The sequence below is a fragment of the Camellia sinensis genome, chromosome 6, assembly GCF_055761805.1.
Source record: "Camellia sinensis isolate YWXY chromosome 6, ASM5576180v1, whole genome shotgun sequence".
Lineage (NCBI taxonomy): Eukaryota > Viridiplantae > Streptophyta > Magnoliopsida > Ericales > Theaceae > Camellia > Camellia sinensis.
The window spans coordinates 88,785,215-88,809,374 of record NC_138966.1 but is presented as its reverse complement, the minus strand read 5'-3'; the positions used below and the strand labels follow the sequence as shown (position 1 = coordinate 88,809,374).

Sequence of the window (24,160 nt, the reverse complement as noted above, 5' to 3'; positions counted from 1 at the left end):
TCGAACTCATGATATCTTATTTTGACTACACTTATGTGTTTCTTTGCATTGCATATGCATTGGTGCGCCTAGGACACCGTGTTTGCCATCTGCTATTCCTAAGCGATTAGCCTGAGGCTGCATGCCATAAGGTTGCTCGGTTACGGGCTCTGCCACAATGGGAACACAAACCCCGGTTTCACCAGGGCACCCTTTTTGAACATTCGACCTAGTGCATATTCGGAATCCATAATGACCATTCCAAACTAGGACAGGTTGCTTATCCGATGTTAGGTTGTTTGAAACCGCTGCGTGCGTAGTGAAATCCTAGCTCCAGACAAAATAGCACAGGGAGACCCTACCCCAACATAGGGGTGTTTTGGCTCTTGTTTATCTGCTATATGCTTTAGAGTTGGCCTCTACAGGAATGCATGTATCAGCCTACAAATTTGGGTATCAGGCCTGCGAGCACCAGTTCAGTATTTTGGGAATCAGTTATCTGCAGGTATCAGATTCAGTTTTTGGGGGGGCAGTGATTCGAGGATAAATAATCAGTGTTGGAGGAACAGTGTATTCAACTTATCAACCGTGTGTTGTGATGTCCAAACTGTGTGTTGTGTGTTTATTTCAAGCCGTTATGCTGTCCGTTTGTCTGGTTATTTATTTCCTTATTATTACTTTATTTATCCTTTTGCTAGGGTAGTTTAGCACGATTGCTTCTGACCCAGTAGATATTCCCCAAGCACTCTGGACTAGAGGTCGCCGACTCAATCGATCTGAGGAACTGGTCGACGGACAACCAGTGTCTTATTCCTTACCCCTGGCTATCAGACGGAGGTCGAGAAGACGCAGTGTATCAGTACCGAGATTGCCAGATCAGTGGTCTTTGAACGGTCGGGTTGAGTTTTCTGAATCTACTACAGAGGCAGATACACCGGCAGTTTAGATAAATCAGGACAATATGTCAGGGATGGAAGACATGGTGCGCCAGCTCCAGGAGAGCATGAAAGCCATGCAGGAGGACGCTGTCCGCCAAGTGAAATTTGCCAAACAGCAGGCTGCGATCATGGCCCAACAGGCAGAGCTAATCACCCAGTTGCAACAACAAACCGGGGCATCTGCCTCACACCAGGCTCCTCCCCCAACAAGAGTCCCAATACCAGAGGAGACGGCGAATGTTCAGAATGCCCAAAAGGATACAGACATCCCAACGGAGCCGGCTCCGCCCCCGATTCTACCTCAACTATCCAAGGCACCCACGCTTATCAATCAATCGGACTCCCCCTTTGAGTTCGAGGTGGACCCTACAGCATTGAAGTTGAGCAAGCTTGAAAAGTTGTTCAAGAAATCCCAAGGAGTCAAGACCATCCCTGATATTGAAGATGGGTATACCGATGCAACCATGACGCTGCCGAACCGATTCAAGATGCCATACATTGACTGTTTTGATGGATCCGGGGATCCCATGGTACACCTACGGTTGTTTTCAGAATCTTAAGGCCGATGGGCCTTACCAGATTACAGAAGCTGTCTTTGTTCGGCCAGACCCTGTTGGGTGTGGCGGCCATCTGGTACGTAAAATTAGAAGATGATGTCAAGAGAAACTGGGATGAGATGGCCGAGGCGTTCATTGCACAGTACTCTTATAACACGCAAATCGAGATTACGACCCGTGATTTTGAGACGACAAGGCAGGAGCCTAAGGAAAGCTTTTTGAAGTTCATAACCAGATGGAGGGCCAAGGCCTCCATGATGACCCTAAGGCCCACCGATAAAGATCAAATTTGGATGATTGTGCGCAATCTCCAGCCTAAGCTGATGTAGAAAATGATCGTGCTCCCATTCCCTACTTTTTCAGATCTACATGAGATAGGAGTACAAATTGAGGATACCTTGAAGCAGGGCTTGATTGACAATGATAGAGAACAACCCAAGAGAACTTTCAACCGTAACACCAATGCAGGCCCGAGTGGCGCTGCAACCACAAGAGCCTCAGAAGTGAGCATGGTCACCACCAACCCCCCTCCGAGAACCATGGCAGCTACGCCATTCTCCGGTGCGTCCGGAAGTAACACACAAACAACCAAATACCAACCCAAAAACCAAAGAACCTTCGCCCCACTATATATGCCCCTGTCCAAAGCTCTGGGGGTTTTAATCAGAAAATGGCACTTGAAGCCCCTAGAGCCACGGCCATTATCGGAAAAGCTTTCCCCTACCCACAACCCAGCCAAATATTGCGCATTTCACCAACAACACGGTCATGACACCGACCAATGCTTCCGATTACGTCATGAGATTCAAGATCTCATTGATAATGGGGTGATTGTGCCTCCAGAAAAGCCCAACGTCACAACCAACGCTCTCCTACCACACAACCAAGCTCCACCTCCCAAACGCATCAACTTTATCCAAACCGGGGTCACGTCATGCGACCCCAGCATCTATATCACCCCGTCTCACCTACCCAAGCCGGAGGTGTTCCTTCCTGACTACACTGACTTATGCATGTTGGACGTCTCCAGAACCCAACCCAAACCAATGGTGGTGACTATCGAAGACAGAACAGGGGAGATTTCAGTGGAGAATGGGATTATTGAGTCAGAATCTGAGGAATCTGGGAGTTTTGCTGAGGAGGCATACAGTCCGAGTGACTACATTCTGTCAGTAGGCCAGGTTGGGCCAAATGTGGAATTGCCGGCAGAGGCGAAGCTTTGTGTGATACAGGGGGATGGATTTGGTCAGAGGATAGATAACTTGACGGCTGTGGAGGGGGACTTTGCTAACCTCCAGTTTTTCAATGAACAAGACCCAGAGGGCGTGGCAGTCAACTGGTCTGATTTTAAAGAGTCAGCAGAGGTTACCGGCTGGCTTGATGACCTACCAGACATTGTTGAAGAATCTCAGTTGGGACAGGGCCCGGCAGGGGAAAGGATATCAATTGTGGCCGGAAGGGCTGGGGATCAGGATACATCGTTGGAGAGCGCCGGCGCTTAGGATTTGGGCATTATTGAACAGGCAGCTGTACTGACGCAGTTGGAACAGGAAAGGTTTGAGGATTCTAAGAGAATCAGGAAAGCTAAAGCCCACGAGGGGATTGAAAGTGTCGTGTGCACAAGGATACAGAATGTTGCGAGCATGTGGACGGAAAGTACTGCAAGTACAATTGTACCAGAGCCGGACAGGAGTCTGTCGGCCGCCGATGGAATGTGGTTGGAGAACGATGATCTATGTCTTGCCCACACGGATGAGGACTGGGGGAGCAACCAGCCAGACGATACCTGGTACATCGGTGAAGTCGACCATATGACTAGGAGTGGATGGTATTTCAAGCCTCCACACCTAGATCAGCCAGAGGCGTCTGGGAAAGATAAGGAGGCAAAAAAGCAAAAAGAGAAGCAACTTGAAGATGAGGCTGTACTGAAGCAGCTGAAAAAGATACAAGCAGACATCTCCATCTGGGGACTGTTTATGGCTTCACGTGTTCACAGATAGGCTGTCTTATCGGCTATGGACAAGGCCAAGCTCGCAATAGACACCACGCCCGAACAGTTGGTGGGCTTAGTTTTTTCGGGAGGAGCTACCCCGATGTTGACTTTCTCTGACAAAGAACTGCCACCTGAGGGTGCGAGCCATAACAAGCCACTCTACGTCTCTGTGGAGTGTAGAAACAAATGGATACCTGTGGTGCTTGTCGACACAGGATCCGCCATCAATGTGTGCCCAGCAAGAACTGCATATGCAATCGGTTTAAAGACTGCGGACTTTGTGCCGACAGCCCAAGTGATTCAGGCATATGACAACACGAGTAGAGAAGTAATGGGGACGATAAAAATTCGAACCAAGGTTGGGCCGGGACAGCATGAGATAAACTTCCACGTCTTAGAGGTTCCCGTAGCTTTCAATATGCTTTTGGGGCGGCCGTGGCTGCACCAAGTAAAGGCAGTTTTGTCCACCTTGCATCAGATGGTGAAATACCCCCTTGGGAAAGGAGTAGCCATTATCTTTGGAAACGTGTCGATTCATCCACCGCCAGAAGTATCCACGCCAGTTTTAGAAATTGAGCACGGTATGGAGGATGTATTCATGTCGGGTTTTACCTTAGCTGAGGCTCAGGTTGTGCAGAACATCATGGCTGTTAATGAGGGGGTGTATGTCAGTGCGCAATCAGTATACCTCATGAACAAGCTCTAACACATCCCTGGGATGGGATTGGGAAAGAGTGGCCGGAAGGGCGTCGCAACATTGCCCGAAGTGCTGCACAACCCACATACCTTTGGCTTGGGTTATCTGCCCACCAAAGACGATTGGGTAAGGAAAGGCAAGGAGATGGCTGGGAGAGCCAAAGCAAAGAAGGCCGGAAGCCTTATGAGCTAATGCACCGACCCATTCAGGGTACCCTAAATGAACGCTTCGTCCGGGAGGGGGAAGATTTTCTGTTCTGCGGCTTCCCAGAGTCGTGGCTAAACGCGGAGAGGTAGCGCGTGCCAAGTTTTGAGATCTTCTTTGACCTACAACTATCTGAGGATGATGTTGCCGAAGAGCAGACAAACCCATTGGCTGAGGTTGAGCAAAGCAAGAAAGTGGAGTCTGAGGACGCTGAAATTGAAATGGGGGTAGCGCTGGCTTGTCTACTTTCAGATCCTCCGATCGAACAGAAATGCTTGGGGGATAACTTCTCGGTGTCCATGATTGGGAATGAAACAGCTGCAGGCCTACCGTCAACTATTTTGGATGCACCCATCGCAACCTCCCTCGTTTGGCAGTACGAGGAGGGATTTTTGTCAAGCAGCACCGAGTCAAGTAGTGAGCCGGAATCTGATTCCACCGAGTTTTGTGAATCGGAATCAGGTTCCAGCTCAACTGAGTCTGAGTCCGGTATTCCTGGGGGTGATGACCCAGATGCCACAGTCCTGTCGAGGTCGTCTTTTTCATTCTCTTTTGAGTCTGTTGTAACAGAAGAATCGGACGGTTTGGATGTGCTTAATGAGAATGATGTGGATGTGGTTTCTAAGTACTTTTCTGTGCCCTTGATTTATTGCTTAAATCAGGACTTTCAAAATTTTGACTCCATGTTTTAGCCTACTTGCGGGTAGCAAACTTCAAACCGATTTCCAAACAAACGGATATGCGATACTTTGTTCCAAATTAGGCGATCTAGTCTATACTTTTGTGTTGTGCGCATCACATTGTAAGATTAGCTAATTAATCGGAATAAGAACGCATAATGTTTTCAAAAATAGATATCATGGTTAGTAGAGGCCGATCTTTGATCGGGCGAGAGGGGGTGCTCATAGCTGACCTTCCCCAATCTTTGAACACGTGTCTGCACGCATAATTGGAGTCCTGAACTGTAGTGAGCCCAAACGAACGAAGCGGGATTCCCTCCCGGGGCATTCGGGGGATGTCTACAGGAACATTAATATGTGATTCATGATTACTACTGCTTTGAATTAATAGAGTTTGATCTTTAGGACTCTTGTGTAAAGCATGAACATTTAAATTAGTTTGCATGCATTTATAATGAACACGATATATTAAAGCAATATTATGAACTTTTTCTTTCATGTTAGTAAATGAACCATGTAATTGAATGTTTAATGTCAATGCATCTAAAATATGTGGATCACGTAAACTAAGTGTAAAATCAGGAAAACAATTAAAATGTACTGGACCTTTATGAAGACCAGTCTCCATCATATCCATTAAACTATCATTGTAATTAAGAAAGCGAGCATCTCTTAAGCATAATAAAACAGAGGTATTTTTTCCTACCATGGTTAATGGGTTAACACCAACTTGAATTAAACCAATATGCATAAAATTGTAACCATTATTTAAATGTCTTTTGATTAACGTAGCATCAAATAATCGGCAGGTTTCTCTAGGTTTTTCTAAAGCATAAACTTGTTCAATGGTTTTAACATGCAGAGCTATTTTAAAAACATTCTGTATAAAAGTAGTTTTATAAATTTCTTTAATTGGTAGTTTGGGTATATTCCATCCTGCATCAATTTTATCATTTTGTATTTCAACATCTTCTTCATTTATTACTAATCCTTGATTAGGTATTGAGGACAAAGTTGTTGACCTAGAACGGACTGATGAGCTACTTCTAAATAACCGATTCATTGTTTTGTTTAATTAATTAGTTTTACAGATATCTTAATACATACCCTATTCTTGTCATGCTACCACATACCAGTTGGTTTTAGTACAGACCCTATTCGGAAGACCCCTATGTCCTACACTGCCTAACCCGAAGGACTTACTCTGGACAGGGAATGCAAGTGGGTGACTTAAACCAGGTGGATAAACACAGACCGATCTCGTGGGTGATTAAGATGAACTGAAAATGAGATTAATCAAATAAACAACAGAATTGATTAATTAGAAGAAACAAAGCAGTTAGAAACAAGATACAACATAACTTGGCTCTGATACCAAAAGGCGGAAGCAGTAAGTAGAATGAAGAACATGGATTATGAAATCAAATATGATTAAAATACAACCATTTAATTAAAATACAGAAAATAACTTACAATTACAATTGTAGCAACTGCAAGGATCTTAATTGGGTTGCAAACGGGAAGAGGTAATTTTCACTCAGAGCTCTCTGTTTTTTCTGAAGAACTGAAGAATAGAGAAAACTGGGAGGTACCGAATGAATTCATTTCAATACAATATATATAAAAAGAAAAGCAAAGTAGCATGTGAATTCATTGATTGATGAAGGCAGCTGGCAACGCATGAGGCAAAACAGATGCTGTCGGTTGCTTTCGGTGGAGTGATTGCACAGATGAGCAGCTTTAGCAACAGTTGATTAAGTGAATAGTGATGGTGAACAGTAAAAGTGAACAGTAACTTTTTACTATTCACCACTTTCGGTGGAACATGTAAATCAATATAAATACAAATTGGCAGCTTTTCTCAAAAGCGTATTGACTGAAGCTAATTTTTATTTATAGAGAATCCTATGTTGATCAGGCATATGGGTCTTGAGCATCTTGGAACTCAGATCTTCCATATGAGATGGGTTGAGTAGTTGAACCTTCAGAAGATTGTGACTGGTCTGAACTGTCTTCTGAATTTTCTGAACTGGTTGTCTGGGCTTCACCTTGATCCATGATTTTTTGGACTAACTGGAGCACTTCATATTTGGATAGTTTGGATTTGCTTTTGGATTTGACTTTGGGCTGAGCAGGAGGTGAAATGAGCTTTGACTGAGCCTTGGATTTGGATTTGGGCTTTGATTGAGTCTTGGGCTGAGCTAGCACTGCAGGAGCTTTAGACTTAGCCTTGGACTTTGATTTATCAATTGTGGGTTGAATTTTGGACTTGGATGAAATGGGCTTGGAACCACTAGATGAGGGGCTTCCAAGGTTTATTGGAGGAAGACTGGGCTGACTTCCTTGGCTGATTGCAACAGTTGGGTTCTGCTGGGCTTTAGCAATGGCAGGGGTAGGAGCACATTGATCAATGGGAAATTCTTCTTGAATGATTTCAAATATGCGAGGCAAATTGAATTTTGCCCACCATTTGACTGCGTGTTGACGGATAATTATATTATCATCAATTCCATAATGCCATTTAAATATCCAAGGGATTTTGTATTTGGATATAAAAATTAACAAAAATGGAAATGTTCTCTGATGAGCAGTGAATGGGTAAACAGAAGCAAAATAATTAATTAGCTCAATAAGATCACCAGGGAGGATATCCGAGATGGCGCCACAATGAGTCCACCATCTCAAAAACTAGGAAGGTAATTCTAACTTGAATTTTTGATCAAAAGAAATGAACCAGAAGTGACTAAAAGTTTCATTTTGGTACAAGAAGATCTTAAACCAAGCATCAATGTAATCATGGTAATTGTATTGAATAGAGTAACCAGGTAAATCACGAAGCTGATAAGGAGGACCCTATTCAGCTAAGGAAACAATGTTATGGATGTAAATAGAATGATACAGAACCTTGCTAGCATAGGTTCGATCATAAATGGGTTTGATCAAAACTGATTGGTGATGGATCAAAATATCCTTGTAATAGGTGAGTGTTTTCTCTGAATGTGAGAGAATGAAATGGCATCCAGAGCCAAAATAGGATTTAGCAATTTCATGGATAACTTGGCCTTTAGGGTGACTAGGTTCTTTGTAGAACAGATTAGTGGTGTGTGATTTGGTATAATCAGATCGAGATGACCTGACTGGGTTAGCAGGGAATGGAGTAACTGAGACTGCTTGGCTGGAAGAAGCAAAAGGGTCTGAGGCCAAAGCAGATGAGTAATTGGGTTGATAAATGTTACCAAGGACTTGGTAACGGTTAACCATTTCAAGAGGGTGAGATTAGGTTATTGACTCCAAAAGAGGAGGAACAAGAAGTTGATTAGGTTTACTAGAAGATGGGACCAAAGGGACCAAAGCCTTGGAGAGAGGCCTTGGACGAGACATCTGTTAAGCAAGAAACAATGATTAGCAACCAGAAAGAAGATCTAAATAATTCTGATGATGATGTAAACAGTTGTAATTGTGAGCAAGTAAATTTCGACAGGCTTGGATCTGGTGGTAATTGATGTATTGGGCTCTTTTGGTAGTTGGTGGGGCTAATTTGAGGCGATGAATACAATAGGTAAGTTGTTTGATCTGGGTTCTAAAATGGGTAATTTGGGTTTTATGGTAAGAAATAAATGGTGTAGCAGTCATCCCTTACCGCCCTGCAAAAGTTTCCGGGTAAGAAAATCAGGAAGGGAATTTTGACAACCAGGTATATAAGTGATATCAAAATCAAAATTACTTAAAATAGATTGCCAACGGGCAAAAATTTGCTTGCTATCAAGATTTTGAACATCTTTTTCTAAAACATATTTAGTAGATTTGCAATCAACACGAAGTAAAAATTTTTGATTTAAAATATCATCTTGAAATTTTTGAATACATAGAACAGTAGACAAAATCTCTTTTTTAATAGTACTATAATTTAATTGTGCTTTATTCCAGACACCAGAATGGTAACGAACAATTTGTTCAGAGGATTGTGGAGTGACTTTCTGGAGAAGAATGCCACCATAACCAATATCAGAAGCATCAGTTTGAATAATTTTGAAAGAATTTTCAGTAGGAATACCAAGACAAGGAAGAGACTTAACATATTGTTTGACTTGTTTAACAATAGCAGTATGAACAGAAGACCAAGGAGGAGGATTATCTTTTAACTTATCAAACAGAGGTTGACAGACTTTCCTAAGGTCTTTATAGAATTCAGCAATATAATTGAGTGATCCTAAAAACCCTTGTAATTGGGTTTTATCAAGAATCTCATCAGGAAATTTAGACGCAAACTCAATAGAGCGACTAGTGGGGAGAATAGTATTGTAATGAATATCGTAACCTAAAAATCTAACTTTAGTTTGAAACAATTTAATCTTAGGAGCAGATATAACTAAACCATGACTTCAAATTTTATACAAGAATGCAGTTAAATGTTTCCAATGGTCATGGATTGATTTGGAAAAAATCAGGATGTCATCAATATAAACAATAGAAAAATGACAACATGGGTTGAATATGTTATTCATTATATTTTGAAATTCACTAGGAGCATTTTTTACTCCAAAGGGCATGACATTCCATTCATATTGACAACCAAGTATATAAGTGATATCAAAATCAAAAATACTTAAAATAGATTGCCAACGGGCAAAAATTTGCTTGCTAGCAAGATTTTGAACATCTTTTTCTAAAACATATTTAGCAGATTTGCAATCAACACGAAGTAAAAATTTTTGATTTAAAATATCATCTTGAAATTTTTTAATACATAGAACAGTAGACAAAATCTCTTTTTTAATAGTACTATAATTTAATTGTGCTTTATTCCAGACACCAGAATGGTAACAAACAATTTGTTCAGAGGATTGTGGAGTGACTTTCTGGAGAAGAATGCCACCATAACCAATATCAGAAGCATCAGTTTAAATAATTTTGAAAGAATTTTCAGTAGGAATACCAAAACAAGGAAGAGACTTAACATATTGTTTGACTTGTTTAACAATAGCAGTATGAACAGAAGACCAATGAGGAGGATTATCTTTTAACCTATCAAACAGAGGTTGACAGACTTTCCTTGTGAATGTCATGCCCTTTGGAGTAAAAAATGCTCCTAGTGAATTTCAAAATATAATGAATGACATATTCAATCCATGTAGTCATTTTTCTATTGTTTATATTGATGACATCCTGATTTTTTCCAAATCAATCCATGACCATTGGAAACATTTAACTGCATTCTTGTATATAATTAAAAGTCATGGTTTAGTTATATCTGCTCCTAAGATTAAATTGTTTCAAACTAAAGTTAGATTTTTAGGTTACGATATTTATCACAATATTATTCTCCCTATTAGTCGCTCTATTGAGTTTGTGTCTAAATTTCCTGATGAGATTCTTGATAAAACTCAATTACAAAGGTTTTTAGGATCACTCAATTATATTGCTGAATTCTATAAAGACCTTAGGAAAGTCTGTCAACCTCTGTTTGATAGGTTAAAAGATAATCCTCCTCCTTGGTCTTCTGTTCATACTGCTATTGTTAAACAAGTCAAACAATATGTTAAGTCTCTTCTTTGTCTTGGTATTCCTACTGAAAATTCTTTCAAAATTATTCAAACTGATGCTTCTGATATTGGTTATGGTGGCATTCTTCTCCAGAAAGTCACTCCACAATCCTCTGAACAAATTGTTCGTTACCATTCTGGTATCTAGAGTAAAGCACAATTAAATTATAATACTATTAAAAAAGAGATTTTGTCTACTGTTCTATGTATTTAAAAATTTCAAGATGATATTTTAAATCAAAAATTTTTACTTCGTGTTGATTGCAAATCTGCTAAATATGTTTTAGAAAAAGATGTTCAAAATCTTGCTAGTAAACAAATTTTTGCCCATTGGCAATCTATTTTAAGTATTTTTGATTTTGAATCTTGTAGACCCCCTGATTGCCCGGTCTGGAGAGGTCTACTGCTTTGAACCACATCGAGTTCTTCAAAGTATCGTAAAAGACCCCTAACAGCGTCCTCTCTCTCCAATGTATGTGGTTCGACGCATCCGTTCGTATGGAATATCGAACAGCTGCATTGGAAGTGGAATATCTTCCTGCGTTGGGCCTTCTTCTTGGCATTACGATGTCTCTTCTTGACTGGTTCTGGCGAACAGGGGCTCGTTGACTGTATAGAATTCTGCGTTTCGGATCGTCCACGCTTTGAGCCCGGCGTGTTCATGTTTTTCCAAAAACTCTTTGTAATTGGAGTCGGCTCCGGCGTTGCATAATATAATACTTGGAATCCCGCCCGTTATTTTCTTTGGGTGGGCATATTTATAATTTGAAAAAAATCCCGTTGCGCTCCAATAAAATCGCGCCATTGTTTCAAAAATTGTGGGGCCACATCATCGATTATGTTGTAGAAAGCGTCGTCCTTGTGGTCCCCCAGGTTGATGTGGCCAGAATAATCATTATGTGGTCCCAAAGACCGGGCCCAACATGCTTTCCTAATTCTAGATGGGCCTTCAATTATAATGCTCTTGGGCCTGTGCGGTCTTTGGGCTTCGTCTCTTATATTGTCTGCAACCCATTGCTGTATTGCTGTTGGCACGATCCATACTGTGTCTGTAAATGGATGAACATACGGCAATGGTGGATTAATTGAAATTCGGTCATAATTTGATGACAGCTTGTCATAATTTAACCAGAAACATTTTGGGTCGCCATTTCGTACCACTGCTAGTGCTTCGTCCTTGGTGCCGGCGGCAAGTGCATCGCGATATATATTTTCTTTGTTATTCTGGTTAGCGCAGCGGCTTCTCTCACGGAATTCACCCCATTCCGTGTAATCCCCATGTTTGGAGATGTATTCCAGCACATTCTGTTGGTTGTATACCCCTTGTACATTCGGATGGAAATGGCGACTGGTTCGATCATGAGTAACGTCGAAGAACTGTTCATTCTGCGTCTGAAAACGGTATGGAAATTGAACAAGGGCATGGAGACGTGGTTGCCCGTCCTCGTGTAATTCATGTGCGACCCTCACATAATTTGGTGGCCTGGTTGTGAACAGCGCTCTAATTTTCTCTAACAATCGCTCTTTAGGTATAGAACATTGGGCATATGTAAGGAAGATGTTCTTGTTTTGGATTCTAAAACGACGTCGCATTGATGCCATAACTCACTCTCGATGACGTCACTTACTCTCTCGGATGACGCAAGTCACTCTCTTAAAAACTTTACTACTGGAAGAGAGTTAGGGAGTGAGTTATATAGGTGCCCCAGAGCGTCCCACTAATATTATCTGGGACACTCCCCCCGCGCCACGTGTCGTCCCCCGATTGGTGCTCCCTTCCGCATTTTGTGGCGTGTTGTCGACTAGGGCTTCCGCTTCGCGCCCAGATCTGCGGCCAGGATTAAATATCTAAAAAGGCAAGCGCCGCTCCCCGATCTGCGGCCAGGATTAAAAATCTAAAAAGGCAAGCGCAGGCGGGAAACTATATAAGCCAAAATAATTGGGGGAGGTTGAATTATTTTGCAAATGGATAGCGGAGATCTAGGCCAATTTCGGCAGTTGATTTTAAAATACGAGCCGGATCTATTACTCCTGCATTGGTCCTTGTTGGTCGTCAGCGAAAACAACGCCGAAAGTTTAATCCGGCTCATCAACGTCTTACAGCGGCAAGAAGATGCTCTTTTCGCCGGTCTGAAAGCGGTTTCCGAAGCAGAAACCCCGGCGATGACTCCAATTATGCGTGCAGACATGTGTTCTGCCGCTGATGTCTACTACATCACCGCGCCTTCAGAAAATCAGCCCGTGCGTTCTGGTTCTGGATGTTTAGATCATAAAAAAAATTGTAAATTATTATTTTGTAACTGTTTTAAGTGTAATAAAATTTGGGCCTTATCTTTAGTATCCACTTCTTTCATAGTTTGGATGGGCCGCTTAATGATGGGCCTATCTCTAATGGGCTGCTGCGCCATATGTCTGGGCCTTTCTGTAATGGGCTGCTGTGCCACATGTCTAGGCCTATTTTAAAATAACTAATAAACATTAAATGGGCCTCATTGTTGTAATTGGGTCGTCAATCTGTTTACCAATTACAGCCCATTTATCCAGCTTAAACCTGCTCAGAAATCGAATTTATTAAGACACATAAATTCAATAAAATTGTATTTTTTATTTAATCATAAAAATTTACATAAATATTTTCCCATCGCCAATCTTTTACACAATATGAAAGCTCGTCGAGTACAATGGTCATTACGAGACAATAATTTACAGGGCTAATAATCCCAAAGCTGGATAATTTGTTCGTCATCCTGCGTGCAATAAGCTGGGTAAATACAGTCTCCGACAGGCTTCTGCGACCACTGGAAGTCAGCCATGTATACATTGTTGCTGTAAACGTCCGGATTTCTAATGCTTTCCGGAGGTTGTAGTTGAATAGGCATTGTATCTTGTAGACCCCCTGATTGCCCGGTCTGGAGAGGTCTACTGCTTTGAACCACATCGGGTTCTTCAAAGTATCGTAAAAGACCCCTAACAGCGTCCTCTCTCTCCAATGTATGTGGTTCGACGCATCCGTTCGTATGGAATATCGAACAGCCGCATTGGAAGTGGAATATCTTCCTGCGTTGGGCCTTCTTCTTGGCATTACGATGCCTCTTCTTGACTGGTTCTGGCGAACAGGGGCTCGTTGACTGTATAGAATTCTGCGTTTCAGATCGTCCACGCTTTGAGCCCGACATGTTCATGTTTTTCCAAAAACTCTTTGTAACTGGAGTCGGCTCTGGGGTTGCATAATATAATACTTGGAATCCAGCCCGTTATTTTCTTTGGGCGGGTATATTTACAATTTGAAAAAAAATACCGTTGCGTTCCAATAAACTCGCGCCAATGTTTCAAAAATTGTGGGGCCACATCATCGATTATGTTGTATTAAACTCGCGCCAATGTTTACCCAGCTTATTGCACGCAGGATGACGAACAAATTATCCAGCTTTGGGATTATTAGCCCTATAAATTATTGTCTCATTACAAAAAGGCCTAGACATATGGCGCAGCAGCCCATTAGAGATAGGCCCATCAGTAAGCGGCCTATCCAAACTATGAAAGAAGTGGACACTAAAGATAAGGCCCAAATTTTATTACACTTAAAACAGTTACAAAATAATAATTTACAATTTTTTTTTATGATCTAAACATCCAGAACCAGAACGCACGAGCTGATTTTCTGAAGGCACGGTGATGTAGCAGACATTAGCGGCAGAACACGTGTCTACACACATAATTGGAGTGATCGCCGGGGTTTCTGCTTCGGAAACCGTTTTCAGACCGGCGAATAGAGCATCTTCTTGCCGCTGTAAGGCGTTGATGAGCCGGATTAAACTTTCGGCGTTGTTTTCACCGACGACCAACAGGGACCAATGCAGGAGTAATAGATCCGGCTCGTACTTTAAAATCAACCGCCGAAATTGGCCTAGATCTCTGCTATCCATTTGCAAAATAATTCAAACTCCCCCAATTATTTTGGCTTATATAATTTGCCGCCTGCACTTGCCTTTTTAGATTTTTAATCCTGGCCGCAGATCGGGGAGCGGTGCTTGCCTTTTTAGATATTTAATCCTGGCCGCAGATCTGGGCGCGGAGTGGAAGCCCTAGCCGACAACACGCCACAAAATGGGGAAAGGAGCACCAATCGGGGGACGACACGTGGCGCGGGGGGAGCGTCCCAGGTAATATTAGTGGGACGCTCCGGGGCACCTATATAACTCACTCCCTAACTCTCTTCCAATAGTAAAGTTTTTCAGAGAGTGACTTGCGTCATCCGAGCGAGTAAGTGACGTCATCGAGAGTGAGTTATGGTATCAATGCGATGTCGTTTTAGAGTCCAAAACAAGAACATCTTCCTCACATATGCCCAATGTTATATACCTAAAGAGCGATTGTTAGAGAAAATTAGAGCGCTGTTCACAACTAGGCCACCAAATTATGTGAGGGTCGCACATGAATTACACGAGGACAGGCAACCACATCTCCATGCCCTTGTTCAATTTCCATACCATTTTCAGACGCAGAATGAACGGTTCTTCGACGTTACTCACGATCGAACCAGTCGCCATTTCCATCCGAATGTACAAGGGGCATACAACCGACAGAATGTGCTGGAATACATCTCCAAACACGGGGATTACACGAAATGGGGTGAATTTCGTGAGAGAAGCTGCTGCGCTAACCAGAATAACAAAGAAAATATATATCGCGATGCACTTGCCGCCGGCACCAAGGACGAAGCACTAGCAGTGGTACGAAATGGCGACCCAAAATGTTTCTGGTTAAATTATGACAAGCTGTCATCAAATTATGACCGGATTTCAATTAATCCACCATTGCCGTATGTTCATCTATTTACAGACACAGTATGGATCGTGCCAACAGCAATACAGCAATGGGTTGTAGACAATATAAGAGACGAAGCCCAAAGACCGCACAGGCCCAAGAGCATTATAATTGAAGGCCCATCTAGAATTGGGAAAACATGTTGGACCCAGTCTTTGGGACCACATAATTATTATTCTGGCCACATCGACCTGAGGGACCACAAGAACGACACTTTCTACAACATAATCGATGATGTGGCCTCACAATTTTTGAAACATTGGCGCGAGTTTATTGGAGCGCAACGGGATTTTTTTTCAAATTGTAAATATGCCCGCCCAAAGAAAATAACGAGCGGGATTCCAAGTATTATATTATGCAACCCCGGAGCTGACTCCAGTTACAAAGAGTTTTTGGAAAAACATGAACACGCCGAGCTCAAAGCGTGGACGATCCGAAACGCAGAATTCTATACAGTCAACGAGCCCCTGTTCGCCAGAACCAGTCAAGAAGAGGCATCGTAATGCCAAGAAGAAGGCCCAACGCAGGAAGATATTCCACTTCCAATGCGGCTGTTCGATATTCCATACGAACGAATCCGTCGAACCACATACATTGGAGAGAGAGGACGCTGTCAGGGGTCTTTTACGATACTTTGAAGAACCCGATGTGGTTCAAAGCAGTAGACCTCTCCAGACCGGGCAATCAGGGGGTCTACAAGATACAATGCCTATTCAACTACAACCTCCGGAAAACATTGGGAATTCGGACGTTTACAGCAAAAATGTATACATGGCTGACTTCCAGTGGTCGCAGAAGCCTGTCGGAGACTGTATTTACCCAGCTTATTGCACACAGGATGACGAACAAATTATCCAGCTTTGGGAATATTAGCCCTGTAAATTATTGTCTCGCAATGACCATTGTACTCGACGAGTTTTCATATTATGTAAAAGATTGGCGATGGAAAAATATTTATGTAAATTTTTATGATTAAATAAAAAATACAATTTTATTGAATTTATGTGTCTTAATAAATTCGATTTCTAAGCAGGTTTAAGCTGGATAAATGTGCTGTAATTGGTAAACAGATTGACGGCCTAATTACAACAATAAGGCCCATTTAATGTTTATTAGTTATTTTAAAATAGGCCCAGACATGTGGCACAGCAGCCCATTACAAAAAGGCCCAGACATATGGCACAGCAGCCCATTAGAGATAGGCCCATCAGTAAGCGGCCCATCCAAACTATGAAAGAAGTGGACACTAAAGATAAGGCCCAAATTTTATTACACTTATAACAGTTACAAAATAATAATTTACAATTTTTTTTATGATCTAAACATCCAGAACCAGAACGCACGGGCTAAGTTTCTGAAGGCGCGGTGATGTAGCAGACATCAGCGGCAGAACACGTGTCTGCACGCAACCCATGCGTGCAATTAGCTGGGTAAATATAATTTGTTTGTCATCACAACGGCAACCAATGCGCTTGCCTTATATTATATATAACTAAACCATGACTTTTAATTATATACAGGAATGCAGTTAAATGTTTTCAATGGTCATGGATTGATTTGGAAAAAATCAGGATGTCATCAATATAAACAATAGAAAAATGACTACATGGGTTGAATGTGTCATTCATTATATTTTGATTCACTAGGAGCATTTTTTACTCCAAAGGGCATGACATTCCATTCATATTGACCAAATGGTGTATTAAAAGTAGTTTTGTATCTATCTTTAGGATGAATTTGAATTTGTCAAAAATCACTTTTTAAATCAAATTTACTAAAAATAACAGCTTGACTAAGTCTTTTAATCAAATTTTTTTTATTAGGAATAGGATATCGAATCCATTCTAAAACAGCATTTAATGGTTTATAATTGATAACTAAGCGAGGGACACCTCGTTCTAATTCAGCATTTTTATTGACATAAAAAGCAGGACAAGACCAGGGTGATTTACTTGGACTAATTATTTGATTTTTCAAGAATTCATTTATTTCTTTTTTACCCATTTCAAGTAAGTCATGATTCATTTGGATAGGTCTAGATTTAGTAGGAATTTTTCTTTCATTAACATTTTTAATATAAGACAAAGTTACTACATGCTTTTTCCTATGCCAAAATGCAATAGGTAAAGTTGAACAAACAGTTGATTCTAATTTTAATTTAAAATTATTAATTTGAGAAATAAGAACGGGATCAGTTAATTGTTAGTCAATACGCTTATAATTAATTTCTTCTTTAAGAAAATTTAAATGTCGAGTTAATCGGTTAATAGCATGAGAAATAGAACAATCTTTTAATTGATTTAATTCTAGCATTTCAGGTGGAGATAAAAATTTAAATGTAACAGGTTGGCCTAAAACATGAGTAGTGATACCTTTACTAGATGTAGTAAATGGATATAATAAATAGATAAATGGTGTTCCTAAAATAATTTTATCAGTCATATTTGTCACTAAAACAAATGAAGTTTTAAAATATACATGATCTTGACAAATATGAACTTTAGGTAATTTATATTGAATATACATTTGACTACCATTAGCTGAAGTTAATTTCTCATGACATTTTTCGTAATATTTAGTAGGAAGTAATCCTTCTTGTATACAATTTAAATCAGCACCAGTATCGATTAAAGCAATTAATTCTAATTTAAAATCTTCAACAACGATTTTAATTTTTGAATACCATTTTTGGATATAAATTTTATTGATTAGATTTAATCGTTTTTCTTCAAGATTATTAGATTGATGAGATCGATTATCAAATAAGAGTTTATCTGGATTAGTATGATCAGAATCATATTCAGAATTATTTCCAAATGCATTAGGTGATGTATTTGGATTAGGTTGGAAATTATCTAAACTTGGATTAAGTTTTAGAGTAATAATTTCATCTTCTAAATTTTTATCTTTTTGTTGTAAGTTTCTGATAGTTTGTTTAATTTGGTTGATTTCAGATTGTAAATCTTGAAGTGTAATGTCCTTATTTTTGTTTTTAAATCTTTCTAAAGTCTTAGATAAACTAATAATAGGTTTATCAAACTTAGGTTTATTATCTGAATGAATTAATAAAGATTTTAATTTATCAATGTATTTTTGTTTTAAATTGGGATCATCTAACTTTCTAATTAATTCAATTAGAGCTGATTCTTCTTGATTTTGTTTTGTAAGAACAATAATTTGCTTAACTGGTTTACAGCAGACATCATTACATCCTAATGTTATATTATTATTATCAGAATCAGTACTGGGTGAATTATCGTCAGAGAAAGTTTCTGGATTATCAGAAGAGGAATTACTAATAGATTGGTTTAATTGAAAGATTTCAAATATTTGAGTCTTAGATTCATCATTTATTTGTAATTGATTCACCTTGTGTTTTAATTTTTGTTTTTATTTATATTTATTAGAATAATGACCTTTTTGTCCACAGTTATAACATGTTATATCTTTATTAGATTTAGATTTTGGATGTGATTTTTTGTAATATTTCTTTTTGGGTTTAGTATAAAATTTATCATTGGATTTGGAGGGTGAATAATTCTTTTTGTATTTATTAGAATATTTGAATTTATATTTGTGCTTAGAATATTTATGTGATTTCCTACGAGAGGGTGCTACAGGAGGTTCCATCTATATCGATCATCAAGGCTAACTTTTGGGTGGCTTTTCATCACCAGGGATTAAGTTCATCAGGGTTAAACATTGATTCATCACCAGGGATTAATTTTAGTTTCTACGCTCCTTGTAAATTGCATTAAAAATATATTTTTTATATTTAGTTATGGCCACTGCAATAAATAAGAAAATGTCGCTAATAAATGCAGAGACAAAATAATTTAGTCCAAAAAATATTTATTTTTTAAGACAAATTTTGATTCCAAAAATGAAGTAATTCATCACTAAATATCTAATTTTGTCACTAAAAATACACTTTTTTGGCAACAAAAAATTCCATCTTTTGTCTAAATTTTTGTCTCTAAAACAAAATGAGAATCCATGCTCCATGATTGGTTCAACTGGGGGGGGGGGGGGGGGGGGGGGAATTTAGATGTGGAAATCTTTATCAATTTACATTTTCATTAGTCATTTGTTTTTATTATAAAAATGGAATTGGAAGAACTTTGTAAAAGCATATTTAAAAAAAAAAGATAATTAATGTTTTAACTAAATTGCAGGTATAATGGTGTATATACTTACAAAAATAGATTATAGCTTTAACAATCTGCCAAGGAATGAAGGATGTCCTGCTTAGATCATAAAGTACATATTATGATCTGCTTTTGAAAGAAGTTGGTTTTGTCACCAACAAATTCAATGCTGTCATTCCCTTTTCATCACGTTGCCGAGCAAGGTTTGGGTATGATTCCAATATCCTAATTGCCAAATCTATTTCACAAAAACATACATTTTAAAATATAAAAAATTAAAAAAATATATTAGAAAAAAAACTTCAACTTAGTCAATTGTCTTTTACATGTCCTTCACATTTGTTAATTTCAAATTAAACAAAACTAAGTTTTGTATCTCAATTAAGTGAGATCGATTATTATGTAGTAGAATTCATCACTTTATATCAATGTTTGAAAACGATTAGTAAGTGACATGCCAATATGATGTTAGTATCGAATAATTTTTCCACATGAAAGGCATTGTATCTATTGAAGTCTAGCCCAACTACTATATCAAGTTTATATAATCATCCCAAACCCAAATCTAAACTGAAGCTCATAGGGTCAATTCTACTCCAATAATGAAATTACATTCATAGACCAATTGTAATTAAAAAGGTCACTAAAAATGAACAAGAAAAGATGTTGGGGGCTATGGAGAAACATCTAACAAAAGTTGGGTAATCTCTATTAGTTTTTTTATTAATATATATAACTTTTTAATTGAATAAATAAAAATAAAATAAATAATTGATTATCAAAGCAAATTAGCTCGGATTATAAACTTAAATTCTAAGTCTAGCCCAAAAGAAAACTAATCAAAAATATTAGTCCAATTGGATTGGGCAACCAGCAGACTGATGCCCCCACCCATTGTTTGCATGTACATATTCATCGAATAAGTACACTTTTATCTACTAAAATTTATCCCAATCATTTATACTTTCTTTAAAAATAAGAAAAATAAAGATTGTTGGTGATTTAATTTATCAAAAAATTATTACATACTTTTATAATGGAAATGGATTCCTCGCATCCATAATATGAATTAGAGTGCACTGTTCGACTAGTGGAATTCACCGCAAGTCATATTTTAATAATTTGAATCGTTATTTTGTCAAATACATTTTGTATATCATCCGCAACAAATTTATATCGATCTAATAATCGTAATATATTTAACTTATTGTGATTTTACAAAACAAATAAAATAAAAGTGAAGCGTTTATTTTTAAAAACACAATTAATATTCATTTTTTTTAGAAATACAATAAAAGTAAGTTATGATAATTTGATCGATGTAATTTTTTGTTTGAATAATATATACGAGCTATCTGATAAAATAAACAATTTAAATTACTCCCTCCGTCCCAAAATATTAGTCCCTTATTCCATTTTTCATTGTCCCAAAATATTAGTCCCTCTTCAAAAATCAAGTACAAAAATAATGTAAATTTCCTATTTTGCCCTTTTTTTAAATTAATAAACAATATAAAAAGTACAATTATGACATTGATATTCCCAAAAAATGTACTATCAAAAGGGTAATTTTGGAAAATCAACTTTTTTCAAATGCAATAATTGTACTACCAAAAAAAGTTGGATTCTCCAAAAGGGACCAATATTTTGGGACGGGGGAGTATTAAAATAAGATCTGTAGGAAGTCCACAGGTTCAAACAGTATAATATAATCTAAATTATCAACTAGAGGGAATTCAGTTCTTTCAGAATGTAGGTATTGGAAACATACAGTAACGTTCTTCATCAACATGATCTCTGCCACGCCCGCCTGCCCAAACCTCGCAGCTTCGTGCAGCGCGTTGTTTCCTTTCACGTTCTTTTTTATCAGTAATTCGTTAGTCAGAAGCTCCGCTTGAGCAAGACATTCTGTCTCAGAAAATCACAGAAGAATGAAAAGCAATTCGGGTTTTTTTTCTGATGCGAATTTGTAAGCTTTGGAGCGGTGGCTTAGACCAAGCTTTCTATTTTCACCAACTCTAGTCTCTAGTGAGAAATATGTAAATGATATTCTTATGTAAGTCTTGTCTAATGTTCCTTGGTGTCCGTTTGGAATGAGATGAAAAAAAGTTTGACAGTGTTTGATTTGATTTTCAAAATACAACTTTATTTTTAAATTATGATCTGAATGTAATATGTTAAATAAAAACATATTTTTAAAATAAAATTTTAAATTACTCTCAAAACTCCATTCTTCTTCTTCTTTTTCAATTATTATTAATTAACTAATCAATCACTTTTTCTCGATTATCTCTCCGCTCTCCTCTCACATTCTCTCGCATTCTATACATCAATCAATCAAAAAAAAAAATTACAAATCATCCTAAAACTATTTTCAAATCATGATTCAAAAACTTAAAACTCAAAACACAACTCTATAAACTACAGGAGCAATTCATATCATATGCAAATCTCAAAGGGTATATTTGTAATTTACCCTATATGAAATGTAAATAATATTCACTTTTATGAATTTTTTAAAAATGCAGTCAATTTTATATTTTCAATATAATTACATTAAATAACATTTTTGTGTGGATATTTTCAAAATAAAAAAATTCTGATTGAATAACATCTTAATTTGATTTTCGTAGTCTAGTGCATATGATTTATTTATTTATTTAGTTATTTATCTATTTTCCTTCTTTTTTTTTCTAGATCGTCTTAGATTGTGGGAAGACAATCGGGTCGAACAGATAATGAAATCAAGAGCTACTAAAATTCTCGTTTGAGCAAGAAAATAAATCAAATGAAGAAACAAAATGAAGGATCAAGAGGAGAATTAGGCTCGAAGACAAAGAGAAGAAGGGTAATAGAGAAGGCTAATGAGGAGGTGAAAGGAGAGGAGACCTCTAATGGTGGTGAGGACTCAAAAGTCAACTTTGATCATGCTGATTTCTTTGATTTTTCGAATGAGAGTTCTTTTACTCTAGGGTGGGTTAGCCAATTCCTTGATCTAGACAACAATTTATGTGAATTTTCATCATAAAATTGTAGACTTTTATGCATCGCCTTGTGGTTTGGTTGTGTAGTGCATGGACAATCAATTTTAATGTTGAGATTGATGAATCATGCCAAATCATCTGTAAATCAACCATCGTAGGTGTTCTCAATTCATTTTCCAAATTCTTTTGGTTGTGTTTTTGTTTTTAAAAAATATCAAAAAGTTATTTTCGAAAACGGTCTTATTTCAAAAATAAAAACCATATAAAAACATTGAATGTTATTGAATTTTTCATTGTTTTTATTATTTCCAAAGCAAATAATAAAAAATAAAAAAACACAAATCAAACAAGTTCTAACTTCTTGTGACTATCACATGCGATGTGTCCATTCAAAAATAAGGGCACATATGACCATTTTTAAAAAAAATAAAAGTAAAAACAAAATAATCACATGCAGCCAGGCTGGAATTACTCACTTGATAGGCAAATAAGCAGATGAAAATAAAGCATTAAACAGTAACGTTTTTGGAGGGTAGTTCACAATTGATGGGAAATTTTCACTTTTTTTGTGTAAAGTTAAATATAAAGATGCAAAGGAGGGATATAATGAAAGTGAAAAAAGGGACAAATCCACATTATTGGAGACATAAGTTGGAGTATAATTGAATGATGGGACAAAAGGTTTTGAGGATCAAAAGTGTTATCATTTACGGAGAGATTCTCTGAGAAAAGAGTCCTTAAATTTTTTTTCATCGAATTAATCATTGAAAGGTAGACTTAAAGAGAAAATGCATGTGTTACCCACTTGAGCGGAGGAGACGCTGGTCTTGGATATTTAGGAAATTTACACATTAATTATATCAACTATGCCACATCACTCAATTTGTCACTACCATTTTCATCCTTACAATAATAATTCATCCCCCCTTTTCCTCCCACCCCTTTGACCCCCTCTCTCTCTCTCATTGGTTACATTTTCTTTTTCCTTTTCTTTTTTTTCCTGCTCTTCCAATCACCACCCGCCACATGGCAAAGGGAGGTGAGGGGGTGACCCCCAAAATGGGGTTCCAAGCATTATTCTTCATCCTTAATACGATGAGCGAGAATAGAGAGAGAAGGGATGAAAAGTGTGGACTCAACCCTTTACGTGGTCTATTTTATATTATTATAAATGAATTGGGGGTGCTCAATTAGTGTTTTAGTATTTTTCTTAATTAATAGAAAGAGATTTGGCCTTGTGGGTCTACTTGAGGGCCAATTGAGAGACCATAGTATTTTTGTTTTTTTCCCCACGATAGAATGTTAAGAGTTAGTAGGTTAGATTACGACAAAAGAGTCTTAATCATTCTATCGACTCAAATCTTGAACTTCTGATTTTCTCATAGTTCTAAGAGATAATTATATGAACCACTAGGCTAATTGCCACATGAGAGACCGTAATTATCAATATCTAATTAATTTCATTTTTACATTAATATTCAAGTGAAAAGACTATAAAATGAATAAATTAAATTTTAACGCTCTGTTTGTTTGGACAGAAAACATTTTCAAATAGAAAATATTTTTCAATGTTTGGTGGTGGTGGTTGTGGTGAAATGAATGCGGAGGTG

The 24,160-nt window shown here is 38.1% G+C and overlaps 1 long non-coding RNA gene across 1 annotated transcript; it reads right to left on the bottom strand.

Moving 5' to 3' along the window:
- Positions 1-18,723: 18,723 nt before the first annotated feature.
- Positions 18,724-21,635, bottom strand: LOC114259782 (uncharacterized). Its single transcript, XR_003628398.2, has 2 exons — positions 21,338-21,635; positions 18,724-19,804 (listed from the first exon to the last, which is right to left on the bottom strand). It is a non-coding gene; the product is annotated as an uncharacterized LOC114259782 (long non-coding RNA).
- Between the last annotated feature and the right edge of the window lie 2,525 nt (positions 21,636-24,160).